Here is a 10,212-nt window from a genome sequence, read left to right on the forward strand (position 1 = left end):
GTCAGCAGGAAGAGCCAAAGCTAGTCACAGTTTACTAAACGGTGGCAACCTCTATAAGTTATTATTGGCTGTGTTGTATTGACTGCTTTGATGCATTGCAATAGGGTAGGGTGTGTGTGTGTGTGTGTGTGTGTGTGTGTGTGTGTGTGTGTGTGTGTCTATATATATATATATATATATATATATATATATATATATATATATATATATATATATATATATATATATATATATATATATATATTTTTTTTTTTTTTTTTTTTTTGAGGGTAAAAAGTGAAATAAAATATACAATTACAATGTATTCTTATTCATCTTGCAAAGCATTGCATTAAGTCACAGACATTCTTATAACTGAATATTTAACTGCCTGAAGTAAGATATGTTATTTCTGAATTAGTTAATGAAAATACAAGTGCACAATTAAATTTTCTTATTTCCTTTTGGGAGGCTGCCAAAGAAACACAGATGGTCCTTTCATTAGAGAAGTGTGTCTTTTGACCTCCCTGGAAACCACAGTTGTCCCTAAAGGAATGACAAGAGTCCAACTCCTAAACAATGGTTGGATTATCAGTGGAGTACAATCCAAAAAACGCTGGAATGCTCAACAGGTGTTGCAATTCAATTAATTGTAAGAATGTTGGTTATTAAACAGTTGACAGCCTTCAACTTCCATAGTAGGAAAAAAATACTATGCAAATAAATGACTACCATCAAATATCCGGTTACAAACATTCTTCAGAATATCTTCTTTTGTGTTCAACAAGGGAAAGAAACTCATACAGGTGAGTAAGTGATGAAAATATTAAAACATTTTGGGTGAACTATCCCTTTAAAGGTATTTCCCCTCAAAATGAATATTTAATTTCCTATTCGTCCAAAGCTTTCATGACCTTTCTCAGACAGCATTCACTTTCATTGCATCTTTTTCCCCCACACTTAATCTCTCCTTTTGTCTTCAACAAATGATGGAAGGTTGGGTGATTCAATGGTAAAAGAATTGTAATTTTTATCTCAAAAATCTCAGAAATTCTTAGTATTCCGGCCCTCTTGACAACACACACTCCAGTTAGCTAGGCCTCAAGTGTATCCCAAACCTATTAATGTGTTATTTCAGCGTGATTTGAGAATGTTTTATAGAGCATCTTTTGTTTTTACTGAAAACAAGCAGTAATGATGTCTTGTACAAAGAAGATTCAACGTCACAAATTTGCAATGATTTGATTAGATGTTGTGCAGAATCTCAAATATTTCCTCATTTAATTTCACACATTGTCTTTTTGAATTGTTTTAATTCAACGTTCTTTCAATGTGGTCTTAGGCTTTTTGACCCCACAGTACACCAGTGAGTGGGTGAGGATTACACATTTAAACACACTTTTTCAGTATTTAATTTACCTTCTTTTTTAATTGTAAGATTGGAAATATTGAGAGCTTTAAATACACATCTGGTCAAACCTACACTGGAACCTGGAGTTGAACTGACTGGAACCATACTATGCATGCTTTTTTAAAGACAGCATGCTTTTTTCTGTCGACCTGTCTCAACCTGATCAGGTAGGGTCATTGATTTTTAAGAGGACAGATTTTTAAGCACTGAAAGTTTGACATTTTGTTTGATATATTTTGGCTGTATTAAAATCACATTTGTTTGTATATCTATGAATTACATTGCAGAAATTATATCTGACAGTGAATGGGCTTTTTCAAAAGGAATCTATTATAATTATATTTTTTTATAGACCAGTTTTAGATTTGAATTTTGCTAATACTAATAGCCATGCATTACTCTTTAAACTTATGTATAGAGCATAGGGCTAGCCAGGTGATGAAGGCAGCAACCACAGACAGATTGAAGAGGACACCATTTTCGCTTGGGAATGTTTACTCAACAGCATTTAGGGCTGAAATATAATTAATGTGTTTTCATTTATAATGTTGTTTCATGAGCTTGGTTGGACAAAATCTCACTGTTGTGCATCTTGAGACAAAAGAATGGCACTGACATATTTTAAGAGATGGCAGTGTAAGTTGCTTTGTTAAAACCACTCTAACATTTAGTCCAGGACCAGGTTTAAATCTTGTTTGTGAAACCAGGATTGATGTTTTATAATGTGCTTAACAGAAAAAAACATTTGAGGAACTTCTGACATTCATGACTGGTGGTAATGCCGTCCTTCTTTTGGCTTTCTCAAAAAATCTGAAATTGACTTACACTTAAGAAGATGGATGCCTTATGGATCAACTTGCTCAGTGGAGCTCTTCCTTCCAAGAGGGGTATTTGATGAATCAGAGTTACAAAACCTCCTGACGGCTCTGGTAAAGGGCTCAGTTGGGTTTGGAAACATTTGGTGTATTATGGTTAATCTTGCTCTTGATCATGCTGTCCTGGTTTTCCAAATGTTCAGTATATTAAAGTAATAGTTAACTCCAAACTGAAAATTATCCCATAATTGATTCACCCTCGAGCCATCCTAGTTGTATAGGACTTTCTTCTTTCATCCGGACACAATCAGAGTTATATTAAATAATATCATGGCTATTTTCAGCTTTGTAATGGTATTGAATAGTGCCAGAGTTTTTAAAGCTATAAAAAGCACATCCATCCATCATAAAAGACATCACTACGAGGTTTATTAACCCCCTGGGGTCGTATGGATTACATTTATGATGGATGGATGTGCTTTTTAGAGCTTTAAAGTTATATTGAATATTGGATATTATTTAATATAACTCTGATTGTGTCCGACTGAAAGTAGAAAGTCCTGTACAACTAGAATGGATTGAGGGTGAATAAATTAAGGGATAATTTTCATTTTGGGGTAAACTATTCCTTACAAATATAGACATGTTTGTCCAAAGGCTATAGTTCACATCTAACTAAAGCTGACATTATTCATATTCATTTTAACTTTAAAATTTAGTTTTAGTTACTGTTTGTTCTGGTGAAAAAATTACTACATTTGCCTAAAAAAAAAAAAAAAAAAAAAAAATTTGTCTATAAAATACTTGGACTAAATTTTTTTGTTTTATGGATTAATTTTACTAAAAAAAAAGGAGTTCCGCTATTGTCTACGTCATTAGATCCATGATCGAAAAAAAACAGCCGAAACTTGTACCAACCCACTAGTAAGATTTCCAGCACAGAAATTGTCAGTTACTCCTAAAAAATATTTTTTTACAACTTTGGCCATGTTTAGCATGAGAATCCATCTCTTTAACACTATGTACAACTCTGCATACACAAAACACCATTGTACCCCCACTTTAAATAGTGCAATCTTTTGATAATACAGCTTATTTATATTACACGATCTTGGCTAAAAGCCAAGCCACATAGGTAGTACCTAAAATCCAGGATTGGTGAAAACTAAACCGAAACTGACCTGACTAGCCAGCTAATCTAGTTTCATGGTACAGGCGCCAGGAATCAAATTAATCAACATGAGAACGAACACTGGGTCACAGGGAGTAAAACAAACACAAAACACGGAACACAGTCTAAAATATCGGAACAAGTAAAAAGTTAATAAAATCAATATTTCCTTGGGATAGTATTTGTGTTTGTGCGCAAATGCATTTTTAAAGGATCAGTGTGCTGTGTAAAGTTCAAATATAACACTTTAACAGGCAATTAAAAAAATATCGGTATAGTAAAATTTGCTAATTTACCTGAACAGCACATCCTTTGTCTAGTTTAATGCATCCTTCCAGAAGTCTTAATGATGAATCAATTAATTTACTTACATTTCAAGTTTGATTTTGATGTGGCAAGAAAAGCATTGATGTGACGTTTATCTGAGTATTGTGTAAAAACAAGAGGCAGGATTTATCGCACAATGATTTAACCAATCATATCCAAACATAGTGTGATGTAGGCATGTCTCCGCTGTAACTTTAGCTGTGGGTGTCGCTGTCGGGGATTATTACTTTATAAAAATGAATGACTTTTACACTTTTAATGTCACATTTAGTAACAACTGCATCATTCTATTTTTGTAATATCTATTATTTTCTGCATTTTTTGAGGAGACACTGCCTCCCATGCCTCTGTAATCCTCCCCCATGCATCATTTCCAGTGTGTGTGTGTGTGTGTGTGTGTGTGTAAGAGCTCAGATCTTCTTCAGACTCACTGTTCTGGACGATGTCCTGCATCTTCTTCCAGACTCTGAAGGGCAGGTTGCCCAAGTATCGTGGCACATGAATCAGAGCTCCAGAAGGAGTCTGTGGATCCGGCTGTGATGAGATCTGGACTCTGGAAGAACATTCAGGATCAGAACTGAAGTGACTTTGGATCAGAAGCAGAGAGAGAAGATCACTCACCTTTCCATCGAGACTGGAAACTTCTGCAGAACAAACACACCATTGATCATCAACAACTCAATCAATCAATCAATCAATCAATCAATCAATCAATCAATGATCTGAAATCAGACCTTCAGAAAGCAGACGTCACTGTCTTTCATCATCTCTTCCATGTCTTTGATTGTGTGTGAAAGAGCTGAGATGTGTGTGTTCTTCTCCTTCATCATCTGCTTCTTCTGCTCCTCTTCCTCCATAAACAGCTTAGACTAATCTTAAAAATGTAGATATAGACTGGTCATAGCTTTTCAGTTATGCTGAAAACTGGTGAACTGAGCTCAAGTGGAAATACTGGAAAACATTACATTAAATGAAACAATAAAATAAAATTGTGTATAATGATCCAAAGATTGTATAACAGATCCTACACTAGTGATGAAAATGTATTTGACTCTTGATACTCTTTCCTCACCTTAATGTGTTGATTAATTGTTTTCTCAAACCCTCCTTCCATGCTTTCTTTCTGTTGAAGTTTCTTGGTTTAAATATTTGTATTATTAGAAATGTTAGTAGATATTCATTTGTAATTACACTTTTTTTTTAAAATACAAACATATATAACTTACATTTTAACAAATAAACATCCTTTTCCCCCCCCTCTTTTTTTACATATATGATACAAGAGACATTTGTCTTAATTTATAATCTCTGCACACTAAACACACTGGTTGTTTGTCCTCCAGACAGAAGAGTGTCTTAAAGGCAGGGTAGGTAAGAAATTTATAAACAACTTTCTTCCAAATTTGTTTAAACTTTCTATTTATATCAATGCATAATTAAAATGTAAGTACTCTGATAAAAAGAGTATAAAAATCGAGTGACTCTAGACCGTTTAATCTGTATTAAACACAGCTCATTATTTCCTTTCGGCACGAAACATAGGATTGGCTTAGGCGACTGTCACTCTCTCGCAACCATGGCAACCACACTTTTGCCACACATGACCTGCCCACTTGCGTACGCACGTTTGATTTGAGGAATTCAAGAGGCACGGATCCTAGGAATACCAAAACAATGGCAGAGAAACAGCAAGCAAAATTCACTGTACCGGCCTATGCAGTTAGTGAAGGCAAACCAGGCAAAAAAAGGAAGACAGTAACAGTACAAGAAAAGGCAATGAACAAAAAGTCTTTGGATAAACAAAGAAATAAAACGCGAGTTAATATCGGCGTGCCTTTCCAGCGATGGCTGGAACTGAGGGAACTCAAGTGCTCCTTGCCCTGCCCTGCACTTCGACCACCCCGTCCTCGGTCTATACTTCCTCGGACCCTAGTTGCACGGCCTCTTGCACGACCTCCTCTGCTTCGCCCTCGACCCCGGACCTGTCCTCGAGCTGACGATGCGGTACTTGTCTCTGGAGTGTAGTCCTCATCAGAGTCAACAATGCTTTCATCATGGAAACTCTTACATGCAGAACAACGTATATGTTATGAATCTTACACGAAATTCATCTTCATCACAGTGTAAATGATGGTAATGGAAAAACGTGTATCATGCAACCTGTTTTTAGCTTTGCCTTATAGATAACTACCTCGTTAGCGAATCAAAAAATATATATTTTAAACTTTACCAATATCAATATGCTAGCTTGATAGTGAGTACTAAAATACATCTTGTTTGTTTATCTTCATAATTATAAAGTTATTTTTATTACATGTGATTCTGACATGATTTCACTACATGCACTGTGCTCCTTCTTCTCCGCTCGTCTCAGGTAAATAATGCGTCTTCCAGCTCAGTGGTCGGAGTTGCGCGTTCATGTGTTTTGGGGGCGTGGCTTTAGAAGGCGCCCAGAAGGGAGGGGGTGGTGTGAATGGAAATAATGAGCTGTCTTTAAAACAGTCGTTAGAGGTCTACAGACACTCGATTTTTATACTTTCTTTTCAGAGTACTTACATTTTAATTATGTATTGATATATAAATAAAGTTTAAACAAATTTGGAAAAAAAGTTTTTTATACATGTTTTACCTACCCTGCCTTTAAGAAGGTGGATAAGTTTCTGATCTTCTTTTGGTACATGCTGTTGTGCAGCAGGTGAGACAAAATGCATTCAAAAGCACACTGAAGAACACAAACATTGATTATAAAAACTTGACACTTTATTTCCGTGTTTATTTATTGTGCAATGTTTGTTGGTACATTACAAGCTTCACAGAACAATTGACTACTAAAGAACAACACATGATTTTGAACCGTTTTGCACACCAATGAATCAATCTAAAAGCATAAGCATACAACACCCCCCCCCCCCCATTTTCAATGCTTAATCACACTTTGCCTTAATTTGAAACAAAAATAACACTTAAAAATAGTTAATTTACTTGATTTAACCATCTGATCTGTTGAAAGCAATTTGTCAGCATCTGTAGAGCGGACATGCACTGTAAAAAAATGAATCATGGGTCTTGTAATTTTCATCAAAAAAATTAAGGTGATAATTAAAAATAATGTGTGGATTTCCTTAAAGAAATTGTGATTCAGTGTTGTATAGAAAATAATGAGGACTTTTTACTAATAAAACCAAGATATGCATTTTCCTCATTTTTTTTTTTTTGGAGACTTAAGCAGTTTTGGTGCTTGAATTGGGGAACTGATTAAACTAAAATAATTAAGGAAAGAAGGCTGCCTATTTAATTTAAGTGAATTAGCTCAATTTTGCAGTTTTATTTTAGAGGTGATTGTTAGTTCCCAGCATGCTTTGCATATGGCTGGATATGGAGAGTACATTTTTAAATTAAATGCTACTTTATGTTTTTGAGTGAAGGGAGGCATCTATTAATGTTTAATGTTCAGTTACATTTGACATTTGTAAGAGTTTCTGTAACATCGAAGTTTCCATTGCACAGTGCAATCGTTACCACTGTGCAGAAAGAGTAGAGCTTGTAGTTATGGATACTACTCTTATAGTACTATGGATACTACTCTTGTAGTAATACTCAAGGTACTATAACCTTGTTTAATGAACAGTAGCCTTGCTAGTGCAGTACTTTCCAGTATTTCTCAAGTATTTTCCTATTTGAGCTGATTGGCTGTATACAGTCTTGTAAATGTATAAAATAACAAAATACAAACAGATCTCATTTAAAACCACAGACTTTTGAGAATAAACTTAAAATAAATGAGCACATTCCCCTAATTATATTAAATTTATAGTGCCACAGACTAAATAATTTAGGAATTTTTACTTAATTTATTTGGGTAAATTTCACTAAAAAAACAACAACCTTAAAATCTACTCAAATATAATATGTGTAATATTGTTACCATAATTTTTTTAAGCAGATAGCATGTAATATTTTTTACAGTGTGTAACCAGCTGCAGCCCAATCATAGTTGTACTAATATTCAGATCAACAGCACTCTTACTCATGTGATATGGATTAAATATTAGAAACATGAATGAAAGCAGGAAGATCCAGACCTACAGGTGTAACATTTAGGCTATTAACTATTGAGCGGTAAGATCCTCATGTGAGAATAACTATGAAAGAACGGAAAGACTGTTTTAGTGAAGGTGGTTGTGAATGTGTGTAGATGTGTGTTAGTTACAGGATCAGAGAATGACAATGTTCCCCTGTCATAGTCCAGATACACTCTCACACGCTCAAGCTTCTGTTTGACAGGAAAACCAGACCATTTATACAGTCTGTACTGCACACAGCAGAACATCAGTGTTAAAGAAATCTTCTCCCTTCCTTGGTTTGATGCTGTAGTTACTCCAAGACCCCAGGATGAACTCTCTTTAACCTCCACATCCCAGCAGTGTGTTCCTGAGTTAAACCCTTCGGATCCCAGAACACAGCGCATAGATCTCAAATCTCTCTGGATTATCAGGAAGAGGTTTAGTGTACTCGCTCCATCTCAGACTGGTCAGATCATCAGACAGGATGAGATCTGGATTCGCAGTGTTTGGATCCAGAATCACAGGAGCTGATGAGACACAATCAACAGGTGATTTTATTCTGGTGTACATATAATGATCAAGAGTGAAGCATAGACAGATCAGCTTGCGCATACAGTAGGGTATCTTTGAAAATCTTTAATAAAATGTTTTAAATAATCAAAAGTTTAGTTATTAAAATAATGTAATGAAACATTTTTATTTAACGGTTGTTTACCATTTTAATTAGTTCAAAAATGTATTTATTATAAACTGAATATATCATTCGCTCACACTTTGACACATTACTGCCACCGACAGAAAACAAAAGACAAAGGGGAAGAAAAACAATGCATTAAAATGAGGACAGCAATCTCCAAGTCTAAACTAAAAGATTGGTTAAGCTAACACTTTTATTATTATTACTATTAGTAGTATTATTAACAAATCATTGAAATCATTCAACGGCACCTAAGAGGGTATTAATGTTAATTGCAGTTCATTTCTTGGTATCTCAAGCCACCTTATTTTTCAGTGTGGATGTAAGCTGTTAATGTAAATGAGCGAGACTTCCGGTTCATTAGCCGCTGCCGGGAAACAATGAGAAGAATCCTGAATGCAGCAAAATGAGCTATTTTTTTTTAAAGCTAAAAATAGCTCAAAGCGAATGATACCATAAGCCAGAGCCTTAAAATTTGTGTACACAGTACACAGACACAGTAGTGAACACACACACAAACACTGTGAGCAAACAACCGGAGCAGTGGTTGTAGTATTGGATTGGTCTGCTACAACCCCTCCCTTTCCGGTGAAAAAAATAAATAAATGAAAAATAAATCACACCATCTTCTCCTTTTCTTTTGTCATCTCTTATTTTTTTTTCATTTTAAATAAATGTAACAACTCCAGCTGCGAAAGAAGTTGCTTTCTATTTTCCACCATCACTGCTGCAGGTTCTTCTATGGCTTTTTGCCTTGAGACTGCGGGTTACAACCAACAACATTTCCAGTGGACACTGCATGCTAGCAGTCTGCATGTGTAATTGCATGTTGACAAGGAAAATGATGAAGAAATATAAATGAAAACCGACGCGTAGCCTATGGCGTAGAGGCTATGACGTAGGTACGATGGAGAAGTATGAATCAGTCTTTAGGAACAAGCATGTTGTCAATAAACTGCATGAGTGCATTAAAATGAACTTCGCTTAGATTTGTGAAGACATTCAGAGATGAATGGACAATGAAACATAGCCAGCTGTGACGCAAATGCTTGATCTCTTGATATTTTTCTTGATGCGGGGAATGCAGACCCCATCGGTACTTGTTCTTGAGTCAGTCACATTAGAATAACTCATGGAGTCCATGTCAATAATGCAGCGATGCATGAAGCAATGCTTACTCAGTCACTTCCAAATCAGCAGGGGTGTGTCTACATGTGTCATGATCCTGGTTCCCTTTCCCCTTTTCCCCTCCCCTCTCTGATGCTTTTTCTTCTCTTCTCCCTACTTTGCACTAATCTTTCTTCTCTCGTTAATCTCCTTCAGCTGCTCCTCATTGCGCTACTCTTTGCGCTTGCTTCCCGCACCTGTTTCTCTTCTCCTTTGATTAATACTCCTACTTCTTTCCCTTTCCTCCCTACCTGCCTTGCCAGATTATTCCCCTAAATACGCTAACTGGTACTTAAACTGGTATGTCTTATCCCCTGTCGTTTGTCCCAGTCTTAGTCCTGTTTGTTCGGGGTGCTGTGAGTGTGAGCCTGGAAGTTTAGCCGCTGCTCGTCTCCTGACCTGCCGATCTCTCTCTCTCTCTACTGTGAGGTTGCGGAGCTGTCCACCGTACTCAATCCGCCGGGGCGGCCGGTGGCTTTTGCTTTCTCCTTTTGAAACAAGGAAGTTTTGGTTCCAGCTTTTCCCTTTGGGATTTTTCTCTGTTTGCATTCCTATTATTCTCAAGCTCCTGTGTTTGATCA

At 36.0% G+C, this 10,212-nt stretch overlaps 1 long non-coding RNA gene across 1 annotated transcript; it reads right to left on the reverse strand.

Annotated features, from left to right (window-relative positions):
- Nucleotides 1-4,115: 4,115 nt before the first annotated feature.
- LOC113055865 (uncharacterized) lies at nt 4,116-4,487 on the reverse strand. Its single transcript, XR_003277593.1, has 3 exons — nt 4,438-4,487; nt 4,325-4,347; nt 4,116-4,256 (listed from the first exon to the last, which is right to left on the reverse strand). It is a non-coding gene; the product is annotated as an uncharacterized LOC113055865 (long non-coding RNA).
- Between the last annotated feature and the right edge of the window lie 5,725 nt (nt 4,488-10,212).

This window comes from Carassius auratus, chromosome 3 (assembly GCF_003368295.1).
Source record: "Carassius auratus strain Wakin chromosome 3, ASM336829v1, whole genome shotgun sequence".
NCBI lineage: Eukaryota > Metazoa > Chordata > Actinopteri > Cypriniformes > Cyprinidae > Carassius > Carassius auratus.